General features: G+C 56.9%; 1 long non-coding RNA gene across 4 annotated transcripts; it reads left to right on the forward strand.

Moving 5' to 3' along the window:
• Positions 1-243: 243 nt before the first annotated feature.
• On the forward strand, positions 244-10,493 carry LOC112663190 (uncharacterized). 4 transcript variants are annotated; one of them, XR_003139049.3, is made up of 5 exons: positions 244-446; positions 608-1,515; positions 4,412-4,852; positions 5,623-6,257; positions 10,298-10,493. It is a non-coding gene; the product is annotated as an uncharacterized LOC112663190 (long non-coding RNA). The 4 variants fall into 4 exon arrangements; XR_003139047.3 differs by lacking the exon at positions 10,298-10,493 and having other exon boundaries at positions 608-669; positions 1,332-1,515; positions 5,623-10,291; XR_003139046.3 differs by lacking the exon at positions 10,298-10,493 and having other exon boundaries at positions 5,623-10,291.
• The last annotated feature ends 6,624 nt before the right edge of the window (positions 10,494-17,117 follow it).

Below are 17,117 nucleotides of genomic sequence, written 5' to 3' on the forward strand. Positions count from 1 at the left end.
GGGCACAGAGCTCTTGGGCACCACAGCCACGCCAGACCCACACATCTGCTCTATTTGTCATCTGTACGACCTCAACCATATGAGGCATGGGATCCTGTCCCCGCTTACAGCTGAGGAACTGATACCAGGGTTGGGCGAACTGCTCGCCGAGTCCACACAGCTGCTGTCAAATCCAGTCCATTGGATTCTAGAACTTTCTAGTTGATTCCAGAATGCTTTCCACCACCCCATGCCAACCTTCTGTTTTCACTCAACAGGTTGTTACCAGAACAATAAGAAGGCTATGGAAACAACAGAGGAAGCATCCTATTTAGGCCTTTTGATGTGCTGTGTCCAGAATCCGGCTGGGGCTCCGTGGCCTCTCCTCAACCTTCTGCCTGTTTGTTTGTTTGCGGGATGAGGTAGGCGGAGGGCCTCAGGGAGACGCTCATCTCACAGCCTTCCAGGTATGACTAACATCCTGCGGCCTGTTTACCCTCAGAGGCTGCTCATATTGCTTGAATTTTTTGAATTAAACAGACTCTAATTAATGGTGCAAATATTTACGCTCGATGCCCCATCAAAGGATACACAGCCTGGTTTTTGTTTTTTTGTTTTTTTCTTTCAGAGTAAATAACACTGATGCCAAGGCTCTTGGCCATAAATCAGGGGTGAGATTATGGGCTCCAGGTATGTTTTCAATCGGTTCAAAGATGGTAGATTTATATACAAAGACCCTAATTCAACACATCTGGTGGCTCTTCCTCCCCCTCCCCAAAAGGCGAAAGGTGAGCAGGCTTTCCTTGGTGGAGATGATTAGGCTTCCACTCAGGAGTTGATGGCGAAATGCCTCTTCACCTGGGGGTAGCATGAAGCCAGAACAGTCAAGAAGGCAGGCTGCCGTCACTGGGGGAGCCTGTGCTTCTCCAGGCTGGGGCGTTTTTCAGGTGTTTTGCCAACAAAAACTTGAGACGTCGCCATCTGATCAGGGTGCTTGCCCGGCCCGATGGCCCGGCCCATCAGACGGCTTGGAGCGCCAGGCCCTCCAAAGAACTGGCAGGCAGGCCCCAGGGCCCTCAGGGTCTTTTGCTGGGGAGAGTGGTTTTGTCCTCAGGCCTCACTCTCTTCTGCGGTGTGGTTGGGGGATCAGAATTCCCAGGGAAAGAGAACACCAGGTCACACGGCCCTTGGGGACACCTGCCTGCCCGGCCCTCCCTCCCAGTGTCCTCAGCTGAGCTCTTTGAGCCTCCCTGGGCGACCTTCCCTCCCTCCTTGGGCCACAGAAAGCAAATGACAAGCGTTCTGAGACAGGACTGTTGACAAAGCCTCCTCTCCCTGGCACTCGCGATAAGGCATTCCCAGACATTCGGAGGGAATCTGAGAACTTAAAGTCTGGCTCAGTTATCTCCAAAGGGCTCAGTGCTGGGAGGACATTGTGCCCACCGTGCCCTGGGCAGTGCCGTACACAAAGCCACCGTCGTCTCAGGGGACTCTTCTGATGAGGAGTCGGCTTCCAGCATCCCTGAAAAGCGGAGGGTAAGTGCATATCCCCAGGTCACCCTTCAGCTTCCCCTGTGATGCATTTGCTTTAAAAGTCTCCTGCTCAGAGAATCAGGCAACCCTGGCCTGAGGCCTGGGGGCTGTGCTGGCCGGGGGCTGGGGGCGGTGGGCAGGCCTGCTGCTGGTCCTGTGCAGGCCGGAGGGCTGTGGCAGATCCCAGTCTGCAACGGTAACTCTGCCACCCCCTGCTTGCCATTGGGTGGGCATCCTGCTGCTAGCACAAGCCTGGGCCCTCAGAACTGGGCATGGGGAGGCTCCTGCACAACAAGCTCCTCCCAGCCACGGCTCGGCCTCTGCTGCATGTTTACTACATCTGTGGTCTTGGCACATGGGGCATGTGCACAAGGCAGGGCTCTGGCATCATCACCTGTGCCCGGGTCAGTTCGACAGGTCAGGTGACACCCAAGCCCCCTCCTGGATCTTCAACCCGAAGGATTTAATAGCATTTTGAGTGAGCTGGGAGGCTGCCTTCTTGCTCTGGATGATGGCTCTGCTCAGACCTGGAGAAGCAGGGGAGAGTGGGCTGCAGATGGGGCTGGCTGGCACAGTGGGTGTGGCGGTTCACGATGGCACCTCTGCGGCCTTCTCCAGCACAGCCTCCCTGTCTCATCCACGGCCTGGGGGAGGCAGCAGCCCTGAAGCGCCCATCTCTGGGGCGGGGATGAGGATGAGGTGGGCCCACGCAGGGAGCACCTGGCCCAGCCTCTTTCCATCTTGAGCTGTGAGATTACTGTGGTCAGTGCCGTGGGGCCTGGCAGCAAGCAGATGGCTCCCAGGACAGGGGCTTGTATGAGTCTGCTCAGGCTGCTCTAGCAAACACCATAGGCAGGGCTCCCACTCTTCCATAGAGCTGAGACTCATAGTGCAGAGCCCACTCTTCCATGAGCTGAGACTCATGGTTCCCCCATCCTGGAGGCTGAAGCTTGAGGTCCAGGCACAAGCAGGTGGGGTCCCCCTGGGGCCTCTCTGCCTGTGTGTGGACCGCTGTGCTCTCCCTGGGTCCTCACGGGGTCATCCCTCCATGTGTGTCTGTGTCCTGACCTCCCCTCTCTTTATAAGGACTCCGATCACATGGGATCAGGGCCTCCCCAGAGACCTCATGTTACCTTGATCACCTCTGTAAAGGCCCAGCTCCAGACACAGCCACATTCTGATCCAGGTGCTGGGGGGTCAGGACCCAAACACAGGAATTTGGGGGCATGATTCACCCCCTACTGGTTTTAATGAAAGGACAGTTTATGGAGGCTTGGATCTGGCTGCAGGATCAGCAGGAGGTGATAAGGCGGCCCTGTGCTAGTAACAGGGGGAGTCAGGCCAGGACCCTGGAGGCTGGGCTGGAGGAGATGGCTGTGGCCTTTGGGGCAGGGACCCCTGCTTACAGGGAAGACCAGAGGACAGACCCCCCCCCCCCCCCAGTCCTCTGTTCTGATAGCCACAGGTGTTGGAATCCAGAGAGTGACAAGTAGGCACAGTCCACAAAGGCCATCTTCCTGGGGCGCAGAGCAGAGCAGGGGGTGAGAGAGCTGGGGAAGGTGGAGGCTCCAAGCACCGCACAGCAGATCACTGCTTGGACTCATCCATGAGGACAGATTGATAAACTAAACAGAGAACAAACTAAAACAAACAAACTGATCGGCCACTATGCTCCTCCAGCCAGTAGGTTTCGAGCGAACCGTTCTGCGATGCAAGTTACCCCCCCTGGTAGACAGCCCGCGGCTCCCAGGGGGCCTCAGGACTGGGCTTTGGACATTTTGGGAAGAGGGCTGCCTCAAGACTAGCTCCTTTTCCCACTTGGGGGTCCCCCTGGGTGTGATCCTGGTGGGTGCAGAGCCTACTCTTCCATGAGGTGGTGGGAAGCTCTGACTCCCGGGCAGTCGGGCCAAGGACATGTGATTCTGCTTGGCCCTTGAGCACCGGGCCTCGGGTCCAGGGAGGGCAGCGGGAGGATGGTCTCAGGACAGCAGGGCAGCCGTGCGCAGCGGCTGAGATCTTGGGATAGTAGGAGAGAGGACGCTCGCCTTTCCTTCATTCCTGCCTCTCATAGGGCCATCCATCCCGTTCTTTTCCAGAGGGGGAACCACAGTGGATTTCTGTTGCTTGCAGCCAGGGATCCCAACTCAGGGAAAGCGACCTCTGCCGTCAGGCCCAGGAGCCCACTGGTCTCAGGCATCTTCCTTCTGAGCCACTGGTGTGGTCTCATTTTGTGGATGACACATAGCAATTCTTCTTTCCCTCTTGGGATTGGCTGCCGGGAGTCTCAGGGACAACTCTGGGGTGGTGCCTGGGGCAGGTGGTCAGGATGACGTGCCCCCCAGGTGAGCCCTACATTCTTTGATCCAGTGCCTGGCCAAATGCATGGGGGGTGGAGGGTCCACCTGCTAAGAGAAATTGCTGACTCGCTCCCGCTTGTCCTTTGCCCACTCGGCGATCTTGGGCCACTGCTCTTTTCTGTCTCCTCTTGTGGGATGGAGATCCACGTAGCACCTACCCCCACGTTGTCCCAGAGGGCAGTGAGCACAATGAGGTCAAACCCTCCATGTCTGTCCCGCAGCAGCCATTCTGTGGGCGCTGGGTGTTACCTGCAGCCACCCCACTTCCAGAATCTTATTTTTTCCTGTGCCTTATTGTTTGTATGACCTCCCAAATTATTACGCTTCTTGTGGAATTTAAAATATCTTAGCAAGCTATGGGGACACCCGCATGGCTCAGTCAGTTGGGCGTCCAACTCTTGGTTTCGGCTCAGGTCATGATCTCAGCATCGTGAGATTGAGCCCCACATGGGGCTCCATGCTCAGTGTGGGATCTGCTTGGGATTCTCTCTCTCCTTCTGCCCACCCACCCCTGCTCTCCCATGCTCTTTCTTTCTCCCCAGCCCCTAAAGTAAATAAGTAAGTCTTAAAAAAAAAATCTCGACAAGCTACCCTAAAACCCTGTTGGAACGAGGTGGAATCCAGAAAGCAGCCTCTCCAGTAGAACACGCACACCGATGCCCTACACCCCTCGGGAACATCTCCCTGGAGCTGTTAGATCAGAGAATTAAAAGTATTTTTCATCTTTAAGAGAGTCTTTAAGGACCAATAGAAAATACTTAGAAACATGGAAGACTTCAGGCAATAAATATTTATTGAGCACCGCCCTGGCACCGGTTCAGACGCTGAGGGCGCAGGACTTTGTAAAAATCTTTGCCACAGTGGAAATGATATTCCTGCACGGGAGGAAGAAGATAGGCGGCAATACCGTGTTGGAGAGCAAGGATTTTTGAGGAAGAACGAAGCAGCCTGCGAGGACACAGAGCGGGCTCCCACAGACAGAGGTCAGGAAGGGACGTGTGTGCATAGGCCTAGGGAGGGAGGGCAGGGCGTAGTGCAGGCATCCGGGGAGGAACGTTCTGGGCCCAGGGGGCAGCCGTGCAAAGGCCCTGAGGACAGCCGGCTGTTGCGTCGGCACCATGCACAGCGCTCTCAGGGATGCCGGTGAGGGGTAGGGAATCCTCTTGGATTTATGAACCGTGCCTGGAGGCATAATTGCGGGTAAATGTTGATACAGCATATTTGCACAGAAATATCTTATCAGGATGCAGTGTGAAAGCGATGAGAGCCAGTTGGTCAGGAATTGTTTTACGGCTCCAGGAAAATGACACATGTCATGGGAATCGCAGGGTTTCACAGACTCTGCAGGCGGGGAGGGTGGGCTTCACGGGGGTGCGTGCAGGGTCTCGCCAGGAGAGGAGGCCATTCAGCTGTCCGTGAGGCACTTGCCGGGTAACCGAATGCACCCGCGGTGACACCCACGTTCTGTGGGGGCCGCCAGATTTGTACCCACATGACCATGCACACACCTAACAGAGAAGTCTGGGTGCAGTGGCTCTCTCTGTCTGTGTTAGACCACAGTGGCACGGTGCTCCTGCACCTGCCCGGTTGGTAGCCTGGCGGGACGAGGGCTGGGGAACCTCCTGAACCTGTGCCACAGACTGCCAGTTGTCCCCCAGTATTTCTTCTTTGCCTTTCCTTTAAAAAAACCTAATTTTTAGCTGGCATGTAACCACCCAGAACAAAGACTGCATGTTTCCAGCTTCCTTTGCAGCTCATTGTGGCCGGGGAACTAGACTCGGGCCAGTGGGAACAAATGAAAGTATGTGAACAACCTCCAGGGGAGAAGAGTGCCTTTCTATGCCTTTCCTCTCTCCGGTGCTGGAATGCCGTTCTGATGGCTTGAGCTCATGCAACCATCTTGGGTCACGAGGTGGATGCCTTTGCTGAGCACAGCAGAGCAGCCTGAGAGAAGGACCCCGGGTCTCTGACAACTTCACGAAGCCCCCGACCAGTCCTGGGATCCTGACATGCCTACCTCTGGATTTGTCTTATGTGAGAGAAAATCACTTTCACCTTTTCAAAGATAACTTTTCTGTCCCTTGCTGCTGAACCAACAGAGGCTTTCCCTTCACTGTGGCTGTTTGTGCAAGTCCCTCATCACGACAGAGATGAAGAAAGAGCCCCAGAGAGGGGGCGTGATCTGCCCAAGGTCGCAGAGCTCCTCTTACATAAGCATTTCATTTCAAGCCTGCATGAAATAATTGTCGGAGCAAACAGCGCTTGCCTCTCAAGGGCCAGCCAAGACCGTGGCTCGGCAAGTTCACGGGAGGACTAATCGATGGGGCTGGGGACACTTTGAAGGCCTTCGCCACCCGCCACCCACCACCATGGTGGCCATCAGCCCAGGTTTGCCCCATCTTCCCCGACGCCGCGTGCAGAACCTGGTTCCTCCATCTGACTCAGAGAAATCGCTCCCCTGAGGCTCTGGGACAGTTGGGTGTGTGGATCCATCGTGTCTCGTCACACTTTTTGATGTGTGACACCCCTGTGCTGGGTTCCTCTCGGCAGATAGAAGCTCCCACAGGCTCTCCGCACCCCTGCTCCTATTTGTCTGCATTTCCTGTTGGCAGAGACCATGGCAGCCCTGCCCCCGCAACCTCCTGTCGGGGACCCCTCCTCTGATTGATGAGGGGTGACACAGCTTATTCTGGCTACCGCCTTGCCATTGGGTCTCCCCAGACTCCTAGCTGCCCCTTCCTCCTTGTCCTGAGAGCCTGCGGTGGCATTTCATGGACTTCTCTTGGCTACAAGAGAGACAATTTCTCAGTAGAGAGTCGGATGTCACCCTGATGACAAAATAGGGCTGTAGCCAGAGAGAGACCCTTCCCAGCCCGACGTCAGACAATGAGCCTCACCGGGAAGACACGGCATGTGCACCTGTCCTTCCGGTTCTCTGTGGGGGGGACATGCCCATTTTACAGAAGTGGAAGCCGGAGTTGAAAGGTTGATGTGTCCCAGGCCACTCCAGCTAGGCAGACCCAGCACCGGGATCTAGCCCCTGCCCCGGACAGACCCCACGGCCCCTCTACCCCCTTCCCAGCCTCCACCTTAGGAGGCAGTCTCCACACACCCTGAAAGGGTAACAGCTGGAGAAGGGGAGTGGCCTCCCACTGCCAGCTATGCACCCCTACCCCTGGTCAGGGGCCCTCCCCCTGGACCCACAGCCCTTGCTGTACCACAGCTGTCCGACATCCTGCAGAGGAGCTGGTTTCCATTCATCCTGGAGTCACCAGCAAAGGGTGGTGTAACCTCATTTACACGAGAGTGTGACTGACCCTTGTCTGTCTAACGGCTCCCCCACTGCAGATGTCAGTGTCACAATCAAGGGGACTGTTCCTAGAGTTTAGTGAAGGGTACAGCTGCCAACAGCAAGCAGGGGTCTTCCCAGGGGATCCCTCAAATTACAGCCCCGGGCCGTGCCAGGGAGGCACTTCGGGCCAGGATGGAAGCTCACGGGCTGTGCAGTGAGCAGAGGAGTATCGCTCACTATGCAGCTGCTGGACAGAAATCCCACTCCTGAAGAGTGCTCCCGGGAGAGCTGGAGGCTGCTGTCTGAACCCCCAGAGCTGAACTAGAGGTCTGCATGCTCCTCCCCTGCAGATGTACATGGTGCAGCCAGCGGCGCCCCGGGCCTTCCCCAGCGTGACCCCTCCTCCGGGCAGCCTCTCTGGTCCCCCCCCCTTCAGCCTTCACCGTCCTGGTGAAACGGCTCGTGCATTCGTGCCTTTGCCCTGAGAATCAGTGCTTCCTGGAATCCACCCTCCTCCTCTGTGTGCATGGAGCCGCCCGTTCTCTGACCTCCGGGGAGGCTGCCTCCCCGTGACAAGCACTGTCCCCGTGTCCCCGGCCTGGCCGCCCGAGGGCTGCCTCACGGGAGATGGGTCCTCGGCCGGTCTCGTGGGGATCTCAAACACTTGGCAACACCGTGTAGCTGAGTGAGAACTTTTCTGCAAACATCTGATTGCCTAATTCACATGCCTCCTCCCTCTGCCTTGAATCTCAGACACTTTGAGAACAAACCAAAAATAATTAGTCCTTTTCCAGCTAATTTACTCACTTTTGCAAAATGCTCACTCTGTCCCCCTCTGCCCTTGGAGGTTACCTCCTGAAGGGAGCCCCAGGGGACCCTGAAGATGGAGGGTCAGTCCTGGGGGTGTTCTGGCTTGGACCAAGGCTGACCCCAGTGGGCTCTGACCTCTGACCCCTGAGGGGAAGCATGGCATGGGGCCCCCTCCTGTCACGCAGGGGAGGACGCCTGTGTTCCTGTCCTGGAGCTTCCTCCGGGAGCCAGGGGACGCTTTTCAGCTTTGTCCCTCATTCACCCACCCACCCATTCACTGCCGATGGAGTGATGTCATTCATTCATTCATTCATTCATTCATTCATTCATTCATTCATGTACTAAACAGAGGACAGAGGGTGGGGCTGGCAGACGGATCCAAGTCAGACTTGGTGGCTGAATTCCTGTGAGTCAAGAGGTCGACTCTGCCCCAGAAAGGGCCTCTGCCCTGCCCCCAGCGTCCCCAGCCGGCCCCGCTGCCAGGAAGGCCCTCAGAGGGCCCCGCTCCACTACCCCCCGTAGGCTCCCTCTAGGAATCACAGGCAGGACGCGCATGATCTAGGAACATGGAGCTAGTTATTCACCGTCCCTGAGCGTCTGGGGTCTGGGCCAGCCGGCCAGGAGGCCAGGACCCCCATGAGGGTCCCTGCTTGTCTCGTGAGGCAGAGGGGAGTGCTCAGTGCTGTTGCTCAGGACGGAAACTCCCTGTGGTGCAGGGGCGGGCTGGCCTCCTAATTCTCAGCCCGGGCACAACGCACAACGTCCCCTCTTCCTGCGGTGGCAGCGGTGGCAGCGAGTGGCTCAGGGGTTGGGCGAGGAGTCTCCCCCACAGCCCTGCCCCTACCAGCCGCCAGAGCCCCTGGTGGGTGGCTTCCTCTAGCCGGCCTTGGCTGTGCATAAAGTGGGATGGAAACCAGACCCCGAGCCGAGAGCCCTCCATACACCCCCACTAGGTGCTTCCCTACCCGTCCTTTGGGCTGGACACTGTTACTTGTCCCACTTTACCAATGAGGGTACCAGGGCACAGAAAGGTGAGGCAGCTTCCTCTGGGTGGCCCAGTGGGTGAACGAGAGTCCAGTCGAACGTTGGGGTCTGGCTCCAAAGCCTTGGCATCAGAGACGCCGTCTTGGGGCCCTTGAGGCTCCAGCACATCACAGCCTGAAGGCCTCACTAGACGTCCTGACTCAGCACTCCGTCCAGGCAGTACGGGGGTTCCCAAGGGACGGGGAGACTTGCCCTCAGGGGACGCAAGGCAGCGTCTGGAGACGTAGCTGGGTTGTCACAAGCAAGGGTGGGGTGCTACTGGCCTCTGGTGGGTGGGGGCCAGGGATGCTGGCAAACATCGCACCGTGCACGGGACAGCCCCCACGACGAGCAACAATACAGCCCCAAATGTCAGCAGTGCCCAAGTGGAGAAACTGGGGTGCTCATTATTACTCTCAGGAGGGGTCTGCCTCCGGAGGGCACCTTGCATCACCTACCCACCTACCTAGGTCGGACCTGCTGTCCTGGGGGTGCTTTCCTCGCTGGCTGGCTTGGGCACTGCCCAGAAGCCACACGCATGGGGATTTGGAGCGCAGACCGGGTGCCCGGACCCCCATCCCTTCGACACCCCTGCAAATCCCACCACTCCTTACTTGTCAGCAGAGGGTCCAGCGCTGTCTCCTCCATCTGAGCGCCCTCCACGTGCTCGCCTCTCATGGGTGCCGATCCCGGCGGCGGGTGGGGACGCCAGGGCTGCATGGCCCCTCTGGGCTGGGATCTCAGGCAAGGTGGCAGAAGCCACTCCCAAGGGTGAGCAGGGTTTGCAAAATGAGTCAGCGGGCAAGAGGGCTGGCAGCCAGGTGTCGATCGTGGGTTAATCATTAACACACAGACACTTCCCTGGGATCCCAAGGGACCCTCGGGCTTGGCCTCAGCCTTGGCCGTGGTCCTGGGAGACCCTCCGCATCGGGGCCCACCTTGGCCTGGTTGTCTGCTCAAGGGGAGGTCCGCACCCAGGGACCTGTCTCCCTTCATCCACATGGCTTCGGCTCTGAAAAGTCAGGGCCACAGGAGGAGAGCGGTCCCATTTTACAGTCCACACTGGGGACAGTCCCTTCAGACCACCATTCCCTCAGCGCCTCCTCTGTTTCCCACGCTGTGCCAGGCGCTCAGCGCAGATCACCTCCTTGGACATTGCCCCAACCCTGCAAGTGACGAGCTGTGTCCCCATCTCTCCCCGTGACGGAGAGAAGCCCCACAGGTGGCTGTCCCGCGACAGGTGAAGAGCAAGAAGAAAAGGAATAACTCGTTTCTTCATTTGGGGTCTCTGTTTCCTCAACAGATAAACAAGCTGGCAGGTGGTACCTGCACCGCAGGCCGTTCAGGGGTTAAATGAGGCCACGCAAGGAAAATGCTGAGCTCGGGTCCCGAGCACACAGTAGCGCTCAATAAATGTTGGCTGTGTCTCAGGGCCCAGGATCCTTGCCTGATTTGTCGCTGGTGTGGACTCATGTGACAAGTGTTGGCCGGACCGTTGTCAGGTGACTTGGCCAAAGCCACAGGTGGGTCTCAGTATAGGTGGGTCTGCCTCGCAGGGATGTGCTTCTTCCCAATGCCGCTTCGAGCCTGGGATTTTCTTCATCACCTGGGAAAGTGGATTACCCCCAGGTTAGGTGTGCAGGTGTGCGGGTGTGCGGGTGTGCGGGTGTGTGCGTGTGTGGGCAGCTGCTGGGCGGTGGCCGCCTGGCATTCCGGCAACAGGGCAGGCTCTCCTGACCGGAGGAGGGACGCCAGGGTGTGAACATGCTGTGGGGGCCGGTGGGGGAGCCGGGGAGGCCTCCCCCTGGAGGATGGGGAGCTCTGAGTCGATAGGGGGATCTTTGGGGGTGTCAGGGCAGGAAAGCAAAGGATTGGGTGCTGTTCACCTCCCCAAAACCAGCTGTAGACTCAGCTGATTTTAGGAGTTTTCCTCCAAAGCTGGTCCTGGCTCTCTCTCTTGGCCTCCGTAAACCCATCCTGCTCAAACTTGGAGGAGATTTTTTTTTTTCTGAGATATTTAAGTAATCTCCACATCCAACATGGGGCTCAAACCCACAACCCCAGAATCAAGAGTCACATGCTCCACTAGCAGAGCCAGCCAGGCACCCCTTGAACAAGATTTGAGGGATGGGAATCAGAGACTGCCGTGGGGAGAGACACAATAATATGTTTCATTCCTTCTTCGTTCGTTCATTCATTCATTCATTCATTCATTCATTCATTCATTCTCGTTTCCAGAAAACATTTCCTGAGCACCTGCACTGTCCAGAAAGTATGCTCTGAGGCTGGGAGCAGAGGGGGAGTAGAGGGGGAGCAGCCTGAGCTCCTGACGCCAAGCAGGGTATGGCACAGTGCAAGGGTCCTGTGGCTAAGGAATTCCATTTTGGGTGTGCCTGGGTGGCTCAGTCAGTTGAGTGTCTGACTCTTGGCTTTGGCTCAGGTAGTGATCTCAGGGTCATGTGATTGAGCCCCATGTTGGGCTCCACAGTCAGCACAGAGTCTGCTTGAGATTCTCTCTCTCTCCCTACTCGCTCATGTGTGCACACACTCTCTCTCTCTAAAATAAATAAATCTTTTTTTTAAAGATTTTATTTATTTATCTATTCATGAGAGACACACAGAGAGAGAGAGAGAAGCAGAGACACAGGCAGAGGGAGAAGCAGGTTCCGTGCAGGGAGCCCGATGTGGGACTTGATCCTGGGACTCCAGGATCAGGCCCTGGGCCAAAGGCAGCGCTAAACCTCTGAGCCACCCGAGCTGCCCTAAAATAAATAAATCTTTTTTTTTTAAGTTTTTATGTATTTATTCATGAGAGACACACAGAGAGAGAGGCAGAGACACAGGCAGAGGGAGAAGCAGACTCCCTGCGGGGAGCCCGTCATGGGACTCGATTCCAGGACCCTGGGATCATGCCCTGAGCCAAAGGCAGATCCTCAACCGTTGAGCCACCCAGGTGCTCCAATAAATAAATAAATCTTAAAAAAAAAAAAAAAAAAAGGAATTCCATTTTGAAGGCGAGACGGGAGCACTCCTGCTGGCCCTGACCTGTAGGACCCTCCCGCTCTAGAACACAGTCTGTCTGCGCTGACGGCCCGTGTAGGAGCCAGCGCGGCCCCTGGGGCGAGGATAGGCTCCCCCGTGGGCGAGGCGAGGCCACACGCGGGGCGCTCCCGCCAGCAGGTGGAAGCTTTGTTTGGCATTTAAAGCCTCCTAATGGGTTCCCATCATTTACAAGTGTCTGATTATTAACACCAATCACTAATCCCTGGCCCGCCGGCCACGGGCGTCCTGTGATAAATGCTGCCAGGGCGGGAGGGTCCCCCACGGCCCCCCCCCGGCAGCCGCCACCCCCTGATCCGAGAGGGCTGAAATAAATTCTCGGGCAGAAGAAGGCATCTCACGCACGCAGCTCCGCGGGCTGCCCCGGGCCAGGCGCTTCTGTTTTAGCTCAAGCCCCGGAATAAAATCTTTAGGGCTCTCCCCGCCTTTAAATCACGCGTCTGGAAGTTCAAAGCCTGGTTCTGCCACCCGGCTGCCTGGAGGCGAGACGGGGTCACCTCTCGGGTTCATTAGTGTGTTTAAAAACTGACGGATGGTTGTTTCTATAAGGAAATGATAACCGGCTCGGGGCAGAGCGATTGGACGCCGCGAAGGGAGAGGCAGGGCGCGCGGCATTTCTCCCCGTGCCCTCCGGGCCGCCCGGCCTCGCGGGCCGCTGTAAACACTGAAATGTAATATTGCCTTATTTGGTCACGGAGCCAAGTTATCACTTGCAGAGGGCTCTCTGCTCTCCACTGGGTGAGAAACCATTAATTCTGAGTCCTCGTCCACCAGGCAGGGGGAGAGCGCGTGCTGCCCGGGTTGATCGCGCTGGGTTCAGGACCCCCATTTGGAAGAAGCCCCCCACCTCCTCCCCGGGGCCCCTCGTGCACCTTTTGCACACACCGCCCCCTGGGCAGAGCCGGAGCGAGGCGTGTCGTCCCGAAGCCGGGGCCCTGGCGGGCTTTGGGACGCACCAGGTGTCTAGGTGCAGGGGACCGCCTAGGTGCAAGTCATACGGAGCTCACACGGGTTTTAGACAATAAAACTGGTGGTCTTGGGGTAGAGCAGGATTCAGGAGTGGCGGGTGTCCCTGGATTTCGGGAGGATCCCCGGAATGCTCCAAACCCTGGCAGGCAAAGCAGGGGCGGGATGTTGGCTGTGGTTGGTGTCCATGGGGTGCCAGGTGTCCTGATCACTGAAGGGGGTTTGGTTGGCCCCAGGGTCACTGTACAGAGGAGGGGGGTGGGGGGACTCCAGATAGGTCTGCTTCCGTTGGAGTCACGCTGGCTGGGCCCTGGGGCTGGAACCCAGAGGCCTGTCACAGCCGCGAGGCGGAGAGGCTGCCCAGAGAGCCCATGGACGTTTCCCCGGGGAGCCAGCTGTGTGATCCCCAGTCCAGGGACGGGAGAGATGCCCACGCCCTCCTGTGAGAGGCTGGCCTCCGTGAAAGGCACAGTCCCCCCGGAGGCCGACGACTCTCCGTGACCAGCGTCTGCCCTGAAGGGTCATCTCCAGGGACAGCACAGTGTCATCCCAAGGAGATGAAGGGGGGCACGAAAAGGCTGTGACTCACAGGCTGCCCAGAGCCGGGGCGTGCTGGAGCCAGGCCCGGCATCGGTGGGTCCTGGACTGTGGCACCAGCCTGGCCATGGCCTACAGGGTGGGGAGGGGCGGGGGCTGCAGGGAGGCCGTTCACTCTGGGCCTCTTTCTCCGTCCGTGAAATGGGCTCACTGGGACCCAGTGTCTTAGAGGCTGTTGCAAGAAATTTGCAAGATGAATATATGCAAAGGGGCTGGTGGCATGTGGCAGGTGCTAGATTGATGGTGGGATTAAGGAAATAGCTTAATGAGAAAGTTTTATCTAAGGTTTTCAAAATACTGTTTCACTTACCGTTAATCATGATTGTGCATAAGAATGCAACATCCGGGAAGCATTCTAAAGAAAGAGACAGACCCTTTCCCCTTTCCTATCCCACTTCCTTCCGGCTGGGATACAGCCATGATGGCTGGAGCCAGAGCAGCCATTTCAGACGTGAAGTAGCTTTGAGGATAGAGGCTTCATAAAGCAGAGCGGCAAAATCTAAGAAGCCTGCCCCTGTGAGATGGGCAGCACCGGCCCCATGCACATACCCTGGGGTTTTTATGGTCAATAAACCAACTTCCATATTGCTTAAGACAGTATGTGAAGGTTCTTCGTGAGCTATGATGAGCACGAGGAAGGTGAGGTAATGACCTCGGCTCTGATATCCGGAGTGGAAAGGAACTTAGTTAACCTTTCCTGTCTTTGTTTTTCACCTTTAAAATGGGTCCAGGGACACCTGGGTGGCTCAGCAGTTGAGCGTCTGCCTTTGGCTCAGGTTGTAATCTCAGGGTCCTGGAATCGAGTCCCAGTTGGGCTCCCTGCATGGAGCCTGCTTCTCCCTCTGCCTGTGTCTCTGCCTCTCTCTCTCTCTGTCCGTCTATCATGAATAAATAAATAAAATATTTTTAAAAAAATAAATAAAATGGGTCCAAAAATTATGATTACAGTCATGATTATTACTCTCCTTTCCCTTTCCCCTGTAATAATCCCTGAGTCCACTGTCATCATTTGGCGTCCTCGCTCTGTGCTCCTGGGAGCCCAGCAACCCCTGGTCAGTGCAGCTGACTGTCCTACTCTGTCTTCCGTGCTCGGGACAGGCCCCCGACAGAATTCTGTGACTCGGGGAGTCCTAGCGCTGATCGCAGCTCTCACCCAGTGTAGGCTGCGCCATGCAGCATCCTGCCAGCTTCTGCTTAAATGCTCCCAGGGACAAGGCGCACACTACCTCCCACACAACCTGGTTGTTGCTGGCCAACTCTCTCCCTGAGCTGAGCACCAACTGTTTGCCCTGGGGTTTCCCCATCTAACCTAAACCTGCTGTCTGGGATTCACTCACCCCACAGACCTTTTAGGCACCTCCTTTCTGTGTTTGCTGTTGGGGGACAGGGACAGATGAGTTCTTGCCTCCGGAGGCTCACCTTTCAGGGGGGGAGACGAGCACAGCATAAACAGTCACGAAGCAGTTAGTTACTGAATTGTAACTGCAGCAGGTGCTGTGGGGTGGGAAACGGGACCAACCTGGCCCGGCCGGGCTGGGGCCCGAGTGACTGCATCTCGCTTCACCTGGAGCCATCCTGGCTCTAGCCCTAGAAGTCCCGCATCTCAGGGAGCCCTCTGCTCTGGGTACCCAGCGTCACTTGTCACTACCGGGCAGCTGTTCCAACTGTATTAGTTTCCTGGGGCCACCATCATGAATTATAGCCAATGAGGAGGCCAGAAGCCTGATACAGAGGTGTTGGCAGGGTGGGCTGTTTCTGAAGGCTCCAGGGGAGTTGCTGCACTAACCCCTGTCTCAGCTTCTGGTGGCTGCTGCTGCTCCTTGGTGTCCCCCTGACCCCTCCCACCTCTGACTCCATCTGTGCATTGCCTCCCTCTCTGGGTCTGTGTCTCCTATCTCTTAAAAGGATACTTGTCATCAGATTTAGGGCCCAATCCATTCTAAATCCAGAATGATCTCCCGTTGCGATCCTTGATTATAAATATCATAACTTGATTACGACTACAAAAATCCTATTTCCAAATGAGGGTCATTCTTAGGTGCTGGGGAGCTAGGACTTGGACGTGTCCTTTTGGGTGCTAGAAGGACATGCTGGACCTACAAGGGCTGGAAGGGCAAACAGGACTTCCCTGGGTCTCCAAGAGGGGGAGGGTTGTAGACAAAAGATTCCAAGTAGCAGGAGTAGCATGTGCAAGAGCCCTGTGGCCAGGAGCTGACACATTAGGGAATGTGTCTAAAGAGGAAAGAGGCACAGGGGCACTCATGGCAGTGCAAGCCATGGGGAGGAGTCTGGCACTTTCCACAGGTAGAAAGGGGACTTCTAGTGAATGATAAGTTATGGGGCCTGGAGCAGCCCTCCATGTGCTGCTCTGGTTGCTATAGGGCCCGAGTAATGCCCACGTTCCCAGGCTTCCCTGTGGCGCAGTGGGTGATTCCAGGTAAGCAGACAAAGCTGCCTGCATCATCCATCCTGGCACCTGCTGTCTCAGTCACATGGAACATGGGCTCTGAGGTTCATGGGGAGCAGCCTTGCTGCTGGGGAAGAGGCCTGCTGGGCCACCCCACACCCCAGGGGGCCATCCCTTGGGCAAGCTCTGCCTGCCTGGACACTGTGGATAGGGTAGTGTGAGGCTCCTTACTCCCACTGTTGGTGTCATGACAGACAGGTGGAAAGCCTCAGGACAGACTTGGTGCAGAGCCGGGGCTGGGTGAGTAGGGGAGGGTGGCTGGCGGCCTGGAGGCTGCCCTGCACGGGGTCCAGGCCATTGTGTGGGCTTCGTACTGGACACCCGTCTGTGGTGTCCACATCCATAAAACCAGAGAGGCAGCCTTGAGGAGCTCAGGGTGGCAGACCACAGTTGTCCGTGAGCTTCCTGACGTGCCCACCCCTTTGCTTCTATGCACGATGTTCCCATCTATCTGCACCGACGTGGCTGCTGAGGAAGCTGACACCCGAGGAAACCAAGCAACTGGGCTTCTGAAGCCACTCTGGGGGAGGAGGTGGCCCCAGGCCCTGGGTCTCCAGGCTTGTCTGGGCCGAGGCCCTGGAGGGTGACTGAGCCAGGCAGGCCCTTCCCTCCGCAGCTGCCAGCCGCTCCCGGGTGAGGGCAGGACCTGGGGTCTCCAGAAGCATCTCTTTTGAAACGTTAAGGAACCCTCTCTCCCCAAATGCTTGTGTGGAGGGGCAGCAGGGTGTGAACACCTGCCAAGGGAGCTGTTTGGTGTCCAGGGGCCCCCCTCACAACAGAGACAGGGGGCTTCATTCTGCCCATTATGCTGGAGCCCCGCCCATCATTTCCCCACACATCATGCGGTTATTTGAATTGTCGGTGAGAATGCGGGGCGCTGCAGGGTTTGGCGGGTATCCTGGCAGGCACTTTCGCTGGGGCCTCGAGATACAATCATAGCTGTCTTATAAAGAGACACCCGAGGGAAGGAGGGGGTGGTGGTTTTTTTCCTTCTAAAATGTGTTCCCAGGTCTGCCTTCTGGGCTGGGTTCCT

This window comes from Canis lupus, chromosome 18, assembly GCF_003254725.2.
Source record: "Canis lupus dingo isolate Sandy chromosome 18, ASM325472v2, whole genome shotgun sequence".
Lineage (NCBI taxonomy): Eukaryota > Metazoa > Chordata > Mammalia > Carnivora > Canidae > Canis > Canis lupus.